Below are 19,836 nucleotides of genomic sequence, written 5' to 3'. Positions count from 1 at the left end.
GGCTACTGAGGGAGTTTCGGACTAGGGGGTGTCCGGATAGCCGAACTATCATCATCGGCCGGACTCCAAGACTATGAAGATACAAGATTGAAGACTTCGTCCCGTGTCCGGATGGGACTTTCCTTGGCATGGAAGGCAAGCTTGGCGATACGGATATGTAGATCTCCTACCATTGTAACCGACTCTGTGTAACCCTAGCCCTCTCCAGTGTCTATATAAACCGGATGGCTTTAGTCCATAGGACGAACAACAATCATACCATAGGCTAGCTTCTAGGGTTTAGCCTCCTTGATCTCGTGGTAGATCCACTCTTGTAACACACATCATCAATATTAATCAAGCAGGATGTAGGGTTTTACCTCCATCAAGAGGGCCCGAACCTGGGTAAAACATCGTGTCCCTTGTCTCCTGTTACCATCCGCCTAGACGCACAGTTCGGGACCCCCGACCCGAGATCTGCCGGTTTTGACACCGACAGGAGGCCCTGGGCCTCTTCCCAAATAATGAGCGGGAAGGGCGCCAACAATTGGCCATTTTGAAGGGGAACATCTGGTACACTTATCTTGACTAAACTTGGTCTTCGGCTGCCAAAGGCTCTGACGATGTGCCGCCCTGGGCTCCACGGCGACCTCCATCCTGTCGTTCTGCTGGTCTTGGTCTTGTTGCACCGAAATGGTAACCTTTGCCTGATGCCTTGGCCTGTGCTTGCCCCCTTTGCACCGAAAGGGAAACCAGGACACTCCGCAGGCCGGCGCCCGCCTGGCCTCGATCGTCATGGCTCGCGTCATGGGCTCCTTGGGAGGTACCCTGCCTTGATCTCTCCGCCTCCTCGCGAGCCTGCCTAAGGAGGCTGCTCCTGAGGAAGCTTCCTGTCGTCCGCCCCGCGAGGCTTGGCCCCTCGCGAGGGTCTTGAGCTTGAGCTGATGAAGCTGGGCTGCATTGGGCCCCCATTTGAGCCACGCCGCAGGATGCAGGCAGGCAAGTCTGGGGACCCCCGTTCCCAGAACACCCACAGTAGCCCCTGGGCCCAAGGCATGCCCGGACTTGGCTTAGCAGAGAAGTGAAGGGGCAAGTGCGAAGCGCCGCAGGACCCAACATCCTGTGGCCTCGGGCGCTGCATGGCGATTGATTGGACGTGGGCGTCTCCGCTCCGCCACGGCAACCGCCCATCTGACAAAAAGAGGTGTCCAGGCCAGACTTACCTGCTTTGTTCTCGCTTGCCTTGCTCCAGATCCCCTTTCTCAGTCTTCTCCTTCCTGCTTCCGAAATCCTCTAGATCTGGCTCAATCCTTCCCATCCAGCAAGCCATGGCGCCTCGCAAGACCCTGACTGAGGCATGGTACTTGCCAGCTCTGGATCCCCCGAATGTGTCGGAGAAGAATGTCGCCGTCATGCGCCTGAGGATGGTGGCGCAATGCAATGCGGGAGCGATTGTGTGCAAGGCCGGCTCCGACCAGCCTGAAGGCAAGGGGAGCACCTTCTACCCGCACTTTGTGAGCGCCATCATCGCCGGTTTGGTGCCCCCTTTTTCCGAGTTCTTCCTTGCTGTCCTTCGCCTATACAACTTGCAAGCTCTGCACCTCCACCCCAACTTTGTTCTTCTCCTGGCGATTTTCGCCTACTATTGTGAGGCTCACGTTGGGGTAAAGCCCTTAGTGGCCTTGCTGCGCCATTACTTTTACCTCCGGGTCTCTCGTGGCCCCATCTCCGCATGCACGAGTTTTATCGCATACTCCGGCTCCAACGCCATCTTGAAGCCCGGGAAGAGGATCGAAGGCTTCTAGAGCAAGTGGGTCATGGTGGATGTCGGGTGCCTCCACCCTCGACTGGTACTGCCCACGGGGCAGCCCAAGGCCATCGATGCGTGGTCTCGCGTGGAGCTTGTCGACCCGCGTGCAAGGGCAGTGCTGAAGAGGATGAACGCAGACCTGAGGCCAAGCAACCTGGGGGCGGCGAAGCTGACCGGGGCCACGCTCCTGAGGGAGTTCCTGGAGGACCGGGTGGCTCCACTCCGGGAGCACTCGCTCCCATTGTGGAGGCTTGGGGAAGCGGACGCTGCCCTTCACTTGAGCTCTGCAACCCTGGCCGATGAAGATCTGGTCGCGGCCCTCCACTTCTTGGTCGGGGGAGACGTGGCAAGGCCAGATGGTGCTCCTGTCCCCCTGTTTCTTCTCTACGATTGGGAGCAGGTGGTGAATGCCATGCCCACCTTCAACAGTGAGGGGCTGGTGCCTGCAGTGGATCCCGAGGATCTGGCGGCGTTGCCGACGGTGAATGTGCCCTCCAGCGACTCCAGCGGGAGTGAGGAGGAAGAAGAGTCTGACTCAAGGTGACTGGCGAGGAGTCAGAGGAGTCCTTTCCCCGGTGCAGGTCCCACGCCCTCCACTCCATGTCGGACGACGACGAGGCCAGTGCCAGGCAAGGAGGGGAGGATTCTCCCCTAGTCCCGAGGAAGGACAGGTCGGGGCTGGTGCTCCCAGGGTCCGCTCTGGCTCCGGGGCGGTCTGAGGCCAGCTCCGGCCTTCCCGACGCGCCCTCGGCTTCCGAGCCTCCCAAGACTGACCCCAGCTGCAGGCTCTCGGGCTTCAAGTTTGGTGGAGGCTGCTTGAGTCCGCGAACGACGACCAGTAAGTGCTCGATCCGTGCTCTGCTTTGTTTCTGCCGCCGAGGCTTGACGCCTGCATTATTTTGGCCAGGTCGGCACTTGCAGTGAAGAAGTTGAAAAGGGCTTCTGCGACCCCGCTTGAGGCGAGTTCGTTTGCCGAGGTTGTGCCTCCCTCTGCGGGAAAGGAGGCATCGAGGCTCGTGCCTCCCCTGCCCAGCCGTCCTCGCGAGCCCAGCAGGGACACTCTGGCGAGGAGTCAGCCCCCGTGGCCCCGCTGACCCTGGAGGTGCCTAGGCTTGATGCTACTGCTGAGATGCTCAAGGCCCGGGAGGCTCGTTCCTCCCAAGACGTGATCACGCTGCCGTCCTCTCCGCCTGCTCCACCGGCTCCCGTCTCTTCTGATTCCTCTGCCGTCTTGGACCAGGCCGCCAATGAACTGAGCCGGCTGCGGGAGGATCTCCAGAGCATGGACCCCTGCCTGGTGGTCGGGTGCCTGGAGCTAGCTTCTGGCTAGGCCCGCTCTGCCGCCTCTGTCCGAGCGGCCTGAGGCAGGCTGCGTCTGCCTCCGACAAGGAGAAGCAAGCCGCCCGCTAGGCCAAGGCCGCTCGTGATGCTGCCCAGGGCGATGCTGCGGATGCACGGGGCCGCTGCAAGGCGCTGGAGGTCAAGCTGCAAGGCCTGCATGACGAGCTCGCGAAGGAGGTCTGCATCCGCCAGGAGAAGGAGGAGGAGATGAAGGCTCGGGAGGCTGCCGTCAAGGACCGGGACGCCGAGCTTGTTGACCGCCATGGCCGGTTGGAGACGCTGGAGCAGGCGCTGAAGGTGGAGAGAGGACCGAGCAAGACCGCAAGGCGAAGGTCCTGGCCGAAGATCGAGTAGACTTCACCAAGCTGGAGGAGAAGGCTCGCGCTGCGCTGAAGACGCTCTATGCGGGCGGCTTAGAGGAGCCGTTGGCTGGCAAAGAGGACGGACCTGCCGAGTTGCTTCCTTTCCTGGTCCGTGCACTTGAAGATGCCGCGGATGGCCTTGGCCCTACGGCCGAGGCCGGGGCGCATGCCCTGTCATCTGCAGCGCTAACGCGCGTCCTCAGCCACGTCTACCTTTGCGACCCCAACGTCGACCTCGACAGCCTGATGGAACCTATGAGCGGCGACCTTGCCTTGCCGCCGCTGCTGAGGCCGTGAAGGGCCGAACCGAGGCTTTACTGGGGAGGTTCCGCGCCTTCAGGACCTTGCCCAAGCGCGGCGACGCCAGCTCCGCGACCTCAGGCGGTGGAGCCGCCACTGGAAAGTGATCCCTTCGTAGCTTCTGTCCTGCTTTAATTCCTGCAACATGCACCATGCCTTGTGGAGGCGTTTAAACTCGTGTTTGGCGTCATGAAACAATCTATGGCTTGTAATATTTGCTTTTGAATTCCCTAGAATTTGCATTTTCCCCTCCTATTTGCTTGTGTTCTACGTCGGCAGGGCCCAACCCCGCGCATACCTCAGGCGTCGTTAGCCCCGACCGGAAACCAGGACGGGACTAAGGAGTGAGGGGCTACGTGGCAAGTTAGGCTCCTGAGTCGCGATGCTCAGGAGTCCCCCTTGACGCACAAACAACAAGTAGGGAAGGGAGGCGTAGGAGTGGATTTGTCGTTCTACGTCGGCAGGGCCCGGCCCCGTGCATACCTCAGCCACCGTTAGCCCCGACCGGAAACCAGGACGGGACTAAGGAGTGAGGGGCTACGTTACCAGTTAGGCTCCTGAGTCGCGATGCTCAGGAGTCCCCCTTGACGTGCAAATGAGTCTTCGTACCTTGGCTCCGCTCGGGGAGAGGCGCGCGACGACCAGGTCCGAGGGACCTGGCTGGGTGGCATGCGTTCGGGCGTAGCCCAGCTCAGCCCCCGTGTCTAGCCCCCTCGCGTGGCACTCCCGAGGGGAGGCGTTGCAATGGCGCCAGACACTGAGCTCTGGGCTCCCTGAGGTTGGTACGGCCATGGGCCGCCCTCAGTTGTTTATCACCAGCGCGGAGCATAGCGCTTCCGTATGTGTACGGGCATAGCCGCTCCTCGGCAGTGTCGTCAGCCAGCGCGGAGCATGGTGCTTCCACTGGTACGTGGGAGGGGGCTCCCCTCCGGGAGGAGCCCCCGGGGCGTGTACAGCCCCGCCCTGACACGTGGCCGGCACGGTAGGGCTAGGAGAGGTGTATCTGGGCACCCGTGAGCCAGCGCAGGACTCATGAGGCCCTACCTCGAGGCGGGTTGCGCCTGGCTCTGGGCCTTTATCAATGGAGTGTTCCTGCAGGGTGGTTAGAATGCAAATGCTCTATGTCCTCAGGTCCCGGCCCTCAAGCGAGCTCAGCGCCGCTAGTATGACAGGTCGTGATGTCGTGGGTCAAGGCCAGGGGGTGAGGGCTGGAGAGCCAGTAAGAGCCCATGAGTCGCGATGCTCAGGCACCCCCCTTTTAACATGCAAGTGCTTTGCATGAGAGTGGAGAGGTCCGCGATAAGCAGCGGATGATATCCATGGGAATCAGTTTAAGCGCGGAGGAGCAGATCTAGTTAGATAGATGCAGAAAAAGGCAAACGCCACTGGGTCAGGCCTAAGCAGCTTGGGGATAATGCAGCCCGAGGGGCGCCCCCAACAAGGTAGGTAAAGAACATAAGCAAAATGGATACATGCCGCAGGGATGGACCCACGCGACCTGGGAATGATGCAGCCCTGCGGGCGCTCCCAGCTGAAAATGGAACTTGGAAAGACATCACCTGATACCATTGCAGAGCGAGTGTCGGAGTAGCTGACGACGCATGGTGAAGAAGCCACCCCTCACGAGCCTTTGGAGCCCTGAGCCTCGGGAGGCTCTAGGGGTCCGGGCGGCTCCTCAAGGTCCATCTCCATCTCCTCCAGGAACGCGCAATGCCTGGCCACCTGAGCTTCCAGGATTCTCTTCATCAGGCGATGGTGGGTAGCAGCCGCGTTCGGTAGGCCGAAAGGCATGCGAATGTAGCTGTGAGGTGTACCCTCACAACGCCCCACGCATGAGGGCCAGAGGCGCTCCTGAGATGCGGCTCGGTTGAGCTCTGGTACGTCGATGCATATACGCAGCCCACCATCCTCGCCGGGATGTGGGGCTACGGCGGGCAGGCAGCGACTGCCGTGCATGACTCTTGACTCTTGTAGCTCCTGAATGTTCCTCATGATGAACTCCTGAGGGTTTGGCCCTCCTTGCCTCATGCCTTCCTGAGGGAAACGTTCCTTGAAGCACGCCTCCAAGTGGTGCCCGAGCACCTCCCTCGTGACCTAGGCGAGGTCGGTGGCCCTCCAGGAGAGAGCCCCTGAGCCCTGCCCGAGGAGGGCGTCGGGCGCGCCTTCCTATGCGACAGAGGGTGGCGCCCCTTGAACGGGCGCGGATCCTGACACAACGCCTCCGGAGGTGCTTGCCTCGTGAGTGTTCGAGCCAGGTGAAGCCTTCTTCTTCCTAGGGACTGCCTCTGGGAGCCTCCCTCTCCTGTGATCTGGGTCTTCGATTGCCACGGCCTGGAAGGCACGCTCAAGAGAACACACTACATCCCTTTCCTCACACGGCACTGTGATGATTCCACCGCTCCCTGGAATCTTGAGGACATTGTAGCCATGGTGAGTCACTGCCATGAACTTGGCCAGAGCTGGGTACCCGAGGATGTCATTGTATGGCAGGCGAATGTGGGCGACGTCAAAGTCGATGAGCTCGGTGCGGTAGTTGTTGCACTGCCCAAAGGTGACAGGAAGGCGAACTTGCCCTATCGGAACAGTGGAACCATCAGTGACTCCTGAGAAAGGCTTGGTTGGCTGAAGATGATCGTATGGCACTTGGGGATTGTTGAACATCTCGACGGACAGAACATTGAGTCCTGCTCCGCCATCGATGAGGGTCCTCGTGACTTGCACATTGCTGGTGACTAGGGAGAAAAGCATCGGGAGGACTCCGGCCGTTGCTGCGCACTTGAGCTGATCCGCCGAGCTGAACGTGATGGCGCACGCTGACCACCTGAGAGGGCGCGTTGCCTCAAGCTTGGGGAGGACTGCATTCACCTCACGAGAAAACTGCTTGAAGATGCGCTGAGAGACTGGGGCCTGAGCGTCGCCCAGGATGCAAGCGATTGCGCGCGGCTCCTGGAAGCCCCCAGCCCCTCGTCCTAGTGATGGTCTTCATTCCTCCTTGGCGGTGGTGGCAGAGGAGGGAGGCATGTGTTGCCTTGAGGGCGGTCCTCACGAGGCTGATCCCTCCAACCTCCCTCGCGAGGCTGGTCCTGCCAGCGGTCCTCGCGAGGTCGGTCACGCCACCCTTGGCGGGGCCACGGTCTTCCCATCGTCCTCCACCTCTTCCTCCTCCTCGGTCATAGCCCCTGTCATTGCAGTCGGGACATCGGCCGATACGCCCATCTCGCACGGCCCTGAGCTCTTGACATTTGTTGGTGTTGTGGGTGTGGAGGTCGTGGTACACGCAGATTGGCCGCCCTTGGATGACTTAGGCTGATCCCTGCCTTGCTTGGTGTCTGGCTCCGCTGCGAGCACGGCAGCCCCCTTGCGCTTCACGTCCTCGACCTTGGGCTTCTTCTCTTCTGGGTCGGCAGCCGGAAGCTCGAGGAGGGAGAGGCGCCCTTCCTCAGCCCTGGCGCACTTGGTCGCCAAGTTGAACAGCTCCAGTGATGTGCACAGGTCTTCATGGATTGCTAGCTCCTCTTTCATCTTGATGTCACACACGCCATCGGAGAAGGCTGAGATGATGGCCTCCTCAGTCACCCTTGGGATCTTGAGGCGGGTGTTGTTGAAGCGCTGGATGTACTTCTGCAGGGTCTCTCCTGGATGTTGCTTGATGCGGTGCAGGTCACTCATGGATGGGGGCCGGTCGCGACTGCCTTGGAAGTTGGCGATGAAGCAGGTGCGCATGTCGTCCCAGGAGGAGATCGTGCCAGGGGCTAGGTTCAGGAGCCAGGTACGGGCATCGTCCTTGAGCGCCATGGGAAACCAATTCGCCATGACCTTTTCATCCCTGTTGGCGGCTTCGATGCCCAGCTCGTAGAGCTGGAGGAACTCCGCGGGCTCTGCAGTGCCGTCGTAGCGAGGAGGCAGGTCCGGCTTGAACTTGCCGGGCCATGCGACGCTACGCAGCTCAGAGGTGAAGGCACGGCAGCCTGCAGTGGCCACCAGAGCTTGCTCCTGGGGATTCCCGCGCACCGCTGCCTGCAGCAGCGCGGGGTCTTGACGTGGTGGCGCAGGGGCGCGGTCATGGCGTACCGGTGCCGGGAGCATGCGAGCACCTTCTTGGGGATGATGGATCTCTTGGCAGCTCCTTTCTTGTTGCATAGGTGCCGGACACGGAGGGTCTCGTCCTGGGGCCGCGCGCCATGGAGCCAGGGCGCCTTCTTGGGGAGGAGGTGGTGGAGGCACCTCCTGCTCCTCGCCTCCTGCCCGAGATGGAGGGCGAGGTAGTGAGAGGGACGGCATGGGAGAGCCCCCTGCGGCGCTGACGAGCTCGGTGATGCGGGCGAGCCAGTCCTCGTAGAGGTCGTCGAAAGGACGGTAGTGCAGGAGCTCATGCGCCAGGAGAAGCACGGCATGCGCGTTCGTGGGGGCGCGACGGGCGTGGGACAACGAACCGGCTGGAGTCAGCGACGGGGTGTCGGTGCGGCCATCGCACCGCACCGAAGGATGCAGTGACGAGGCCTGCAGCTCGTTCCCCGCCGGGCCGGTGGCGGCGTTGATGGCAGGCGACAGGGAACGATGGGGGCGATCGCCGACGGGCACCGTCTAGGCGACGCGAGCGGCGAGAGCAGCCCGATGCTCAGCGCGAGCTCGGCGAGCGTCAGCCATGGACACGGCGGAAGATCACACGTGACTAGCGGAAGAAAGATTCCGGCGCATCCCTACCTGGCACACCAAATGACGGATTTCGGGTTTCAGCTGACCCTTGAGGTTCGAACACTGGGGTGCACACGAAGATCTTTCCCCTACCAGCTCACGCGTCGAGGTCTCGCAAGGATCTAGGCAAGAAAGATGAACACACAAGGGACATGAGATTTATACTGGTTCAGGCCACCATTGCGGTGTAATACCCTACTCTAGTGTGTGGTGTGGTGGATTGCCACAGGGGCTGATGATGAACATCACAAAGGGAGAACAGCCTCGCGAGGGGCTGTTCTTGAGCTGGTGCGATGAACTGCTAGGGCGAGTTCAGTCGCCTCTCTCTCTGATCGATCTGTTTTCTCGATGCCTCTACCCTGTGGTGGCTAGCCCTATTTATAGAGGGAGGCCCTGGTCCTCTTCCCAAATAATGAGCGGGAAGGGCGCCAACAATTGGCCATTTTGAAGGGGAACATCTGGTACACTTATCCTGGCTAAAGTTGGTCTTCGGCTGCCAAAGGCTCTGACGATGACGCCGCCCTGGGCTCCATGGTGACATCCATCCTGCCGTTCTGCTGGTCTTGGTCTTGTTGCACCGAAACGGTAACCTTTGCTTGATGCCTTGGCCTGTGCTTGCCCCCTTTGCACCGAAAGGGAAACAATTACAGTGCGCAGGCCGGTGCCCGCCTAGCGCCCGCCTGGTCTCGATCGTCAGGGCTTGCGTCATGGGCTCCTCGCGAGGTACCCTTCCTTGATCTCTCCGCCTCCTCGCGAGCCTGCCTGAGGAGGCTGCTCCTGAGGAAGCTTCCTGTCGTCCGCCCCGCGAGGCTTGGCCCCTCGCGAGGGTCTTGAGCTTGAGCTGATGAAGCTGGGCTGCATTGGGCCCCCACTTGAGCCACGCCGCAGGCCACAGGCAGGCAAGTCTGGGGACCCCCGTTCCCAGAACGCCGACAAATACCTTCGGGAGTGTTCGGCGTCGCGAGTTTGGCCTTATATGCATCAGCTCCGAATCATGTCTTTGGTCAAATGTTGGGTTTGCCCGGCTCCCGGGTTTGCTGCCTTATGTTCCGTTCTATCGGCTAAGGCAGCCAAAGGAGAACTACTGCGATTGTTCCCTGGTTATTCCGGATGAGCACCTCAGTAGAGAAAGCCGAAAACTAATTGTCATGATACAGCGAGAGACTGGTCAACCACTCGAAGACTCATCGGAATCTATAGGATTCCTCCGCATTAACGAAGGACCGTTTCCCGGTCACGTACATACGCGCCCCTATACGGATGCACACATACGTACTAGGGGCTACTTAGTAGCCCCACCATTCAACTCCTATGGCTAAGTGAAAGTGTTACAACTATATAGTCCGGTTGCCTGGATCGACGTGCGATCACCTCCTTAACGGACTAAGACGTTGGATCAAGTGTGATTACGCATATATTTTCGAACACCCCCGCATTATATGCGTGGGGGCTAAAGCCAATGACCGCTAACTTTCAAGTTATATGAATACATAAACGGCCGCACAGGAGGCATTATAACATTTGCAGGCAAAAGTATAAACACAGCCTCTATATTTCACATATAATGGTTTACAATCAATCGATTTGTCACTCGAACACGAAATTCTTCAAGCACTGAACCTCTATTCTACGGGCACCTTCTATGACCTACTCAAAATAGTGCTCGGCTGGGTCTTGGCTTCCTGCCGGACCCTGGGTTGCAATGCTGGTGGCCTCCATATCTGCCCAATATGTTTTAACACGGGCTAGAGCCATCGGCGCACCCTATATGCATGCCGACCTCTTCACGGCATCAATTCGCGATCTGGCGCCAAACAGTTGCTGCACTAAACCGAAGTAACTGTCCGGCCTCGGTCCCTTTGGCCATAGATGGTCTATTACAGACCTCATTGCAAGACCGAACAACCTATGGAGCTCGGCTATAGTAGCCATCTTCTCACTCAATGGCAATGAGCGCGTTGGAGCGCTAAATTGCGACCAGAATAGCCTTTCTATTTCATTATCTTTATGATCCTTGAATAACTTGGTCGCATCAGCCGTACTTTTCGCCAAGTCCGCATACTCATCTGCAGTGCTCCAAAGTTGATCCAAAGGAGCATACTTTGAATCTAAGAACTTCATCCGTAATAAATAGGGATTCCCAGCTGCGATTTCTCCGGCTTGTCAAAGTTCCTCACGCGTGTCTCTAATTTCAGAGCACGTCTCCTTAGCCAAATCCAGCGCCTTCTTCAGGTCAGCCGCCTTTGCCTGATTCTCCTTCTCAAGAAGCTCATACCGGCCGGCAGCGTCCCTCAGCTCCCGAGCCATCTCGGCTATCTTTTCTTCGCTTCGGCGATGAGCAGCCTGTTCGGCTCTCAAGTCTTCGGCTGCCTTTAGGGCAGCCGCGTTGCTAACCCGGGCTTGTTCCTTGGCTAGGGCAAGTTCTGCCCTCAGGGCCTCGATGGCAGCAGCTCCGCCTATAACCACATCATATCATATCAATATTACAATCATCTTCATATTTCCTAAAAAATATGAGGAAAAAACGAGCGCATACTCTGTGACTCGTCAAGCCGCTTATTTACAAGCGTGATGTCGGTGTCCACCACATCAATCTGTCGCCTCAGTTCGGAAAATTCAGAATTCTGGTCTATCGCCGGACTCTTAGCCACCTGCGCATGAATGCAGTACGATCATTACCAAAGAGGGTGATCCTCCGTTTGCCACCTAGGGCTAGCAACCAGAGTCTCAGGGGCTACTGTCTATACAGAGCACACCTAGCGCGTGCGGAACAATCAAAAATTATGTACCTCAAAGCCTTTGAGAAAACTTCCAAAAGCTTCATTCAACCCGCTTGTGGCGGATGAAATCTTCTCCAACACCGTACCCATTAGGGTGGGTACGGTGACCCTCTGAGAGAGCAGCTTGCTCCAGGAGGCCCGTCAACGTGTTCGGCCGGGCACCGGACTGTTCCGGACCCTTCTCATCGCCCTCCAAGGGGGCCGAATGCACCGGGCTCGGGGCGGCTGAAGTGTCGGCTTCCGGCCTCAACGGATCTGGGCTCCTCCGCGATGACACTTCAGGGTCGCCTGCCCCATGGGGCAGAGAGGCAGGTGGGGTTTCACTCTCCATCACCTCCGGAAGAAGATCCCCCGAAGACGAACCCTGTTGAGACGAGCTACTAGCCGGACTGCAAAAAATAGATCATGGTTATTATTCTCAGAGGAAAAAGCAATAGCTTCTCGTTTATCATTAACTTACAGCTCAGTGGACGGCTGGCCCGTTTGCGGGCACGACGCGGTGAGGACGCCCTTCGGGACAGGGCCCCCTGGTGAAGCTTTCTTCCCTTGCTTAGGCACCTCCATCTCCAAATTCTCGGAGGCAGCCCTTTTCTTCCCGCGAGGGGAGGGAACCTTGGAAGAACCTCCCCGATTATCCTCCTTTGTGGAGACAGTGATTCCCCCGGTTTGGATGTGCAACGTGTGGAGTTCAGCTCCTCTATCCTTCTCTTCCCCTTTCCCCGAGGGCACTTGGCCCAATGCACGCTTAAGCATCCTGGCTATTGCGGGACTAGGCGAGCCTTCTGGAAGTGGGGCCGGACACCTGATTCTCTCCGCCTTGCTAAGCCAATCCTGGTCGCGGACAAGTTTTCAGAATAATGTTGTATTAAGAATATGCAAAGTGTTCGGTTACAGGGTTACTTACTTGGGTATCTGGGCGGTGGCAGCTCAGGCCCGCATCCTCGGTGGTGTCCGGACACCTCACTTGCGGTCCGAAGAATAAATTATACATCCCTTCGAGCGTCATGCCGAAGAAGTGCTGAATGGTTCACGGACCTTCCGGATTGAACTCGCACATCCGGAGAGGCCGACGCTTGCATGGCAGGATCCGCCGAACCAGCATTACCTGAATGATTCTGACAAGATCAATATCCCTCTGAAGAAGCTCCCAAATACGGCTCTGCAATGTTGGTGCGTCATTAGCAGGCCCCCAATCCAGTCCCACATTGGTCCACGACGCCAGTTGAGGCGGAGGACCCAAGCGGAAGGCAGGGGTAGCCACCCACATTGTGCCTCGAGGGGCTGTGCTGTAGAACCACCTTCGTTGCCACAGATCCGACACCTCTGGGAAGGCACCTTCTGGCCATGGAACATTGGCATTTTTGCTTATTGCGGCGCCCCCGCACTCCGCGTGTTACCCCTCAATCACTTTCGGCTTCACATTGAAGGTCTTGAGCCATAGGCCGAAGTGTGGGGTGGTGTGGAGGAAGGCTTCACACATGACGATAAACGACGAAATGTGGAGGATGGAATCCGGAGCTAGATCGTGAAAATCTAGCCCGTAGTAGAACATGAGCCCTCTCACGAAGGGATCAAGAGTCAAGCCCAAGCCTCGGAGGAAGTGAGAAACGAATACGACACTCTCGTTGGGTTCGGGAGTGGGGATGATCTGCTCAGGGGCGGGTAGGCTGTGCTTGACATCGGCGGTCAAGTATCTGGCCTCCCTGAGCTTCGCAATGTCCTCCTCTGTGACAGAGGAGGCCATCCACCGACTTTGAAGGTTGGATCCGGAAATGATTGAAGATCCAAAGTGCCTAAGCTTGAGCTTCGGGTGTTGGAGCTCGAGAGGCAGGAAAGAGCATGCGTGGTAAGAAAGGGATAGGCCTTGACCCTTCTATAAAGGGGGAGGATATCAAGCATCCCCAACGTGAATGTTTGGGACTTGCCTAAAAACACGGAGTCGCGCCAACAGGCGTGGTGGGGTTACCCATACCCGTATTGATGAGGATCCCACGATAAGAGGGACACGATCTCTTCTTAGACAAGACATGCCAAAGAAACCACCTCGCAATATGTGTGGTGGCTGGTTATAAAAAACAGTTTGAATAAAAGCCGGGCCGTGGCCTGATGTCATGCTACGAAGAGTTGTCAGCAGATTAGATTCATGGATTATTATTCTCTCTACGGCGGTATGTGAAATTTGCCTTGCAGAGCCGGACACGGTCCTTGTGTTCAGAATTTATCTTGGAGTATTCGAAGATGGAACCCGCCTTGCAATGTCGAAGACAATCTGCGTGCCAGACTCGTCGTCATTGAAGCCTGGTTCAGGGGCTACTGAGGGATTCCTAGATACGGGGGTATCCGAACAGCCGGACTATGTACTTTGGCCGGACTGTTGGACTATGAAGATACAAGATTGAAGACTTCGTCCCGTGTCCGGATGGGACTCTCCTTTGCGTGGAAGGCAAGCTTGGCGATTCGGATGTAGATCTCTTTCTCTGTAACAGACTCTTTGTAACCCTAGCCCCCTCCAATGTGTATATAAACCGGAGGGTTTAGTCCATAGGACAACAACAATCATACCATAGGCTAGCTTCTAGGGTTTACCCTCTATGGTCTCGTGGTAGATCAACTCTTGTAATACGCATATCATCAAGATCAATCAAGCAGGAAGTAGGGTATTACATCCATCGAAAGGGCCCAAACCTGGGTAAAACATCGTGTCCCCAGTCTCCTATTACCATTAGCCTTAGACGCACAGTTCGGGACCCCCTACCCGAGATCCGCCGGTTTTGACACCGACAGTGACTATAGCCCGGCGCTCCGCGCAAGCTCGGCGTGCGTCGGCCATGGAGTTGTCGGAGTGATGCTGGATCGATCGATGGAAGAGAAGATCCGACGCACCCCTACCAGGTGTGCCAAATGTCGGATTACGGGATCCACAAACCCTTGAGAGGATCGAACTCTGGGGTGCGTGCGGAAATCTCAACCTAGGCAGCCTGCCTACTCACGATACTCCTAAGCCTAGCGCGCCAAGCTCGAAGAGACAAAGAGACACAACAGTTTATGCTGGTTCGGGCCACCTTGCGGTGTAATACCCTACTCCACCGTTTTAGTGGATTGCATCAGAGGTCTTAGGATGAACTAATACAGTGGATGAACTGGCCTTAGGAGGTGAGCTGTTCTTGAGCTCAGGGGAGCTAGTGAGATGTGGACTAGCTCCCGATCCCCCTCTATGGTGGTGGCTAGTCCTATTTATGTGGCCTTGGTCCTCTTCCAAAAAGTTGGTGGGAAGGGATCCCACAATGGCTGGATTTGAAAGGGGACAAGTAGTACAACTTATCCTGTCAAAAGTAGTCTTCGCCTGCGAAAAGCCTTTGGTTGTGACACTGTGGTGGGCTCGGCGATGACCTCTGTCCTGCCGTCCTGGCGGTCTTGGTCTTATTGCACCAGAATGGAAACCTTTGGCTGATTCCTCGGGACTCCGCGCCTACGGCTTGCCTCCCTTGCACCAAAGAGGGAACCTGTGCTCTGCCCCCGCTGGCGCCCACCTGGCCTTGGTCGTCATGGCTCACGTCAGCTGAGCCTTGTGAGGTGCACCTTGCATAGAACTCTCCACCCATCGGGAGCCAGCCTGAAGAGGCCGATCCCCTCGGTGTCTTGGCGGCGTCCGCCTCACAAGGCTTGGCCCCTCGCGAGGGTCTTGAGTTGCTGATGTCGAAGCTGGGCCGTACCAGGCTGTTGAGGGAGCCACGTGCTGGGCTGCAGGCAGGCAAGTCTGGATACCCCCATATCCAGAACGCTGACAGTAGTATTATACAGTATAGCTAGTATAGATCATATATATACGACCTAAATGGGCCGGAAAATCAAACCAAGGGTATATCTGTGATTGTTTACCATAAATTTTTTCCGAGGTGGATCGATGTAGAGTAACTGACGATTTGTAGTCGAAGTGTCGAATCTCCTTTTGGGAACTATGATCCTTCTTGTGAGATGCTCCGGTATGGAAGGTGCGAGCACCAAAACTTGTGCCAAACATTACCAAATTTTTTCCATGCGATCGCAAGGGCACGCCACAGTGGCACAATGATTTTTGTTATTTTCGGGTCTCTATATGCATTTCCTGAAATTAAAATACCAACAAGGCCTACGCCTCTGGTCGCACGCTACGGCCGAACTGTTTGAAGTTTTTTCCCATTTCTCGCACAATGAATGAAAACTCAAAAAGCGACACCCAAATGATCTTGCCCTAACACACACGTGTATTTGTGACTATATATATATATATAAATTAAATGAGATCTCTTTTATTTTTGCATATTCAAAGTTTGAGATTGCTAGCGAGGTCTGCCGCCTGGTAAAATGTACCAGAAAATCAAAACATAGGGTAGAATCGTCATTTCTTACTGTAGGAAAAAAAATTGGAGGTGAAACGATGAACTCATGTTTTCATTCAAACAAAAAAATGCTATTAGTCGATGTAAATGTTTTCAAAAAGCACATGGTTCACTCACGAAAGTCGTGTGTCCACTAAATCGTGGACGATCCCCCCCTGCCACGTGCGTGATCTGAGTTGTGTGTTCTTATTGGCCAGAACCCAAACCCCACGGATTGTACGTCTGCATCGCTGGATGTTCCCAGATCGAACGACGATCCTCATCCCTTTCAACAGCCGATGCAGTTCCGGTTGTGATTTTTTTTATGCGGTTCCTCCTCCGACAACGACTCCTTCACCACCCGGGTATGCTGTTAGTTAATGTAAATGTTTTCATATAGCACACGGTTCACTCACGAAAGCCGTGTGCCTACCAAACCGTGGCCAATGCCCCCCCTCTGCTGCGTGCGTGATCTGAGTCGTGCGTTTAGATTGGCCAGAACCCAAACCCCACGGATTGTACGTCTACACCGTTGGATGCTCCCAGATCAAACGACAATCCTCATCCCTTTCAACAGGAAATGCAGTCCGCCTAGGAATTGATTTATATGCCAAAATGCACGGTAAATGCCAAAAAAATGTCGTACACATAGCACATGAGACCTGAAATGCGCCAACAAATCAAACCCGTGGTATAATGGTGATTTCTTAACGTGGAAAAAATTTAGAGGCGAAACGATGAACTCACGTCTTCATTTCAAAATTAGTATGTCTTCATTTCAAACAAAAATGTTCTCTTTGTGCACATGAGTGCTTAAAGGCAGCCGTTTGCATAGGCCTTTTCGCGTGGTGACCGGGGATATTTTCCACCCTTTACACCTAGGTCGCCAACACCCCCCCACGGCCCGCCCACGTTTCACTCAACTAGTCCACCCAATCCCCATCGCCAGCTCGCCCTCCCCCAGATCCACAGCAGAACCCTCTCCGGTGTCGGCGTGCTCACCCCGGCCCTGTGCCCGCTCTTTGGCGTCAAGCCTACCTCCACTGTCGTTCCCAACATGCGGCTGCCCGTGCCTCGCCGTCGTCGTTTGCTCACCAGCCACCCTCGAGCATATCGATGTTGTAATCCTCGCCTCTCCTGTTGTTTGGCCAGGTTTGCATTAAGAAACGTGTTAGTTACTGCTCTCCATCATGGTGAGGCATATTTCCTTGCAATCCCTCTTCCTATTTTGTTCTGTATGTTCCCAAATTGGCTATAAAATAACAGAGAGCGTATATATGTTAATTATCTACCTTCCTAACTAGTACATATAAGCTGTATTTGTTCCAATAAGTTACTGCCGATTTACAGATCACGGGCGCCCGAGTCACACAAACCTAACAAATTAGCCGTACATTTTCTAAATTATTGCATGACATGTTTAGAAAGCTTGATGCCAAGTTGTTAGTTTTATGCTTATCATCCTTTCCCGAGTTTCGCATGTGTTCTCTGTAGATGCCGAATAGCACCGACAACACTCATGCTTCAGGCGATGTATCTTCATCTGATTCCTACAACCCTAGGTCTTCAGAAGATGGTGAGGGATCGAGTAATCTTGAAAGGGATTGAGCTGTAGCAATTACCCTTCCATTTAGGACACAGAGGTTTGCTCCAAGGAAGCCCACACACCAGCCTAAAGTTGTATATGAAGTAACTGAGATCGATTTAAATTCTTGGGCTCCAACTAAACTAGATAAAGCACGCACGAGGTTCAGGAGTGAGTGTGGATTTGTTGGCAGGGCACGGCTCAACATAAATCTGCTAGGGTTTCGGAAGGCTGACACAGAAACACGATGACGGATAGTCCAGATCATGGATCACTTCAACATTCAAGAGTAGTGGAGAATGCATGTGGAACGCTGCACTGAAGAAGGCCAGGGATGCATGGAGAAACTAGAAGCACGTGTTGTACAAGAAGTAATTGGGTGAAGGCAAGGACCCAATCCCCGTATACCCCCAAATTACAAAGGCAGACTGGGCAGAATTCAAAAGGGTTAGGGAAACTAAAGAGTTTGTAGAGAAGAGTTTCAAGCAATCGGAACTTCAGAAGAAGAACACACACCCCCACCGTATGGGTGTGATAGGATACTACGGCATGAAACCGATATGGGACCAGGAGGACAAAGAAGCAGTAGCGGCGGCTGGGGAACCGACCTTTAGTGAAATCAGGGGAGAACGCGCCAGAGACTACTTGCGGGCACGTGCAATGAGGCGTGATGACGGAACTTATTGCTTGAAAAACTCACATGATGAAGAATTGTATCAAGTGATGGTAGAGGCTTCCAAGATCCTTGGAAGGGTCTACAGGAACTCAGGGCCATGTGACATTCTGTCCGTTGCTCTGGAAACAAAAGAGCCCCCCTGGCTGCGCAAGGGGTATAGGTTTTAATGTCCCGCACAAGAGGGCTTTCACACTCAGCAAAGAAGAGAGGCTCAACATGAAAAAAGCAAAGAGTGAAATAAGAAGAATGAATTGTATGAAAGGTTGAGGAAGGAAATGTATCCGGCTGTTCGAAAGGATCTTGAGCAGTCAATGATAATTAGGAAGACTCTAACACTAACAGATAGCCAGCAGATGGAAGGGGAGGCAGGCATAGAGGATGCTGCTTATTGCGTGACAACACAGCACAAGAGTAGTTGTGCATCAGCTGACCCCAGCGACACTGAGACTGTAGCTACTCGTGATGATGTTATATCTGATCTATCTAGAATGAAAGATAGACTGAAGGGTGTGCTTACTCATTATGAAGGTACATTAAAATGTGCAACAGCCTGGGTTTGCCCACCCTTCTTGGAAGAGTGCCTCTTGTTGGACAATGTGCCATTGAAGCCGGGATGTGTGAAGTGCTACCTGACTGAAGTAAAGCCTGTATTCAATGAATTTTCCCTCAAGAATGTCCTAGGATACTTTGATGAGAAAAGGATCTTGGAGAAACACTGTTACATCACATCCAGTGGCCACGAAAGAAATAGAGTTCATCGATGAGATCCCTGAAGCCCCACCAAGAGAAACCAATGTCGCCCCTCAACCGGTGACACTCTCCTTGCCACAGCAGCTCTCGCGTGCTTCCCCCAAAGAACCTAATACTCATAATCCGACGGATGATGCATCAACCGGTGATCAGCCGACCCGACTTTCTGGCATACAGGCCATGTCATCCTCCGCCCCAAAGTAGCCAGTGGTAAGCCCTGCAACTGCTGAAGATGCACCACCGGTTTAGATGCCGACCATTGAAGCAGCGGGGGAGACCCAGCTGCAGCACATGCTCAGTAGACCAACCTGGTGGAATGGATTGCTAAGTAGTCTGATGCTTTGGAACCGCCTGCTAAGCAGTTTGTAGGTCCAAAACCGATTGCTCATCAGTTCGTCGGTCCGCAGTCGCGTGATCAGCATACCAATGCGTCAGCACTTCCTGCTCAGCAAACTAATGCGTTGGCATGGCCTCCTCGGCACACCGACAAGTTCACACCACCTGCGCAGAAACCGGACTTAGCTTTAACGCATGGTCAGCGGTTTGATGCCTCTGCTCCTATAGCCCAGTGGCCCATCACAGTAACACCGCCAGCTCAGCAATCCGGCAAAGATAAACCGTCTGCTAAGCGGTCCATCAAAACTTCACCATCTGCTCGGCAGTCTATCTTGCAGCTAACCAGACGTTCTGCCAGAAATGCTTCAAGTACCAAGAAAGAAGTGGCCAAAAAGGCTACATCCGTGAAGAAGCGCGGCGGGAGAGTGAAGAGGAAAGAGAACGATTGCCTCTTGCTTACTCATCGTCCGGAACCAAATTAACAGCAGGTTGTTCGAATCGGGGAGTAATATTATTTCTGACGACATGGATGATGAAGAAGTAGAATTGGTGCTTGCTAAAAGTAAAGCAGACATACTTGACGTATGCAATTACGTCCATGGACAACCATTTTCTTGTTGGTGAATACTTTGATGAGTGCAGCTCCAGTTGCCGCAAGTTACATGAATATTGCATGGAAATGTCACCAGGTCATCATGGTTTGCTAGTCCACTTCAACAGAGATCATTTCCGACACAATGCTGGTTCATTCGATGTGAGTTTTGAGGACTTACATATGTGCTTCAACTTCAACGAGCTCGATGCCAATCTTGTTAGATGCCTGATTTTGTAAGTACTTAACAAACTCTGATCAACTTCTCCATA

Source organism: Triticum dicoccoides, chromosome 2B (assembly GCF_002162155.2).
Source record: "Triticum dicoccoides isolate Atlit2015 ecotype Zavitan chromosome 2B, WEW_v2.0, whole genome shotgun sequence".
NCBI classification, from domain to species: Eukaryota; Viridiplantae; Streptophyta; class Magnoliopsida; order Poales; family Poaceae; genus Triticum; species Triticum dicoccoides.
Note: the sequence above shows the minus strand (reverse complement) of the source record.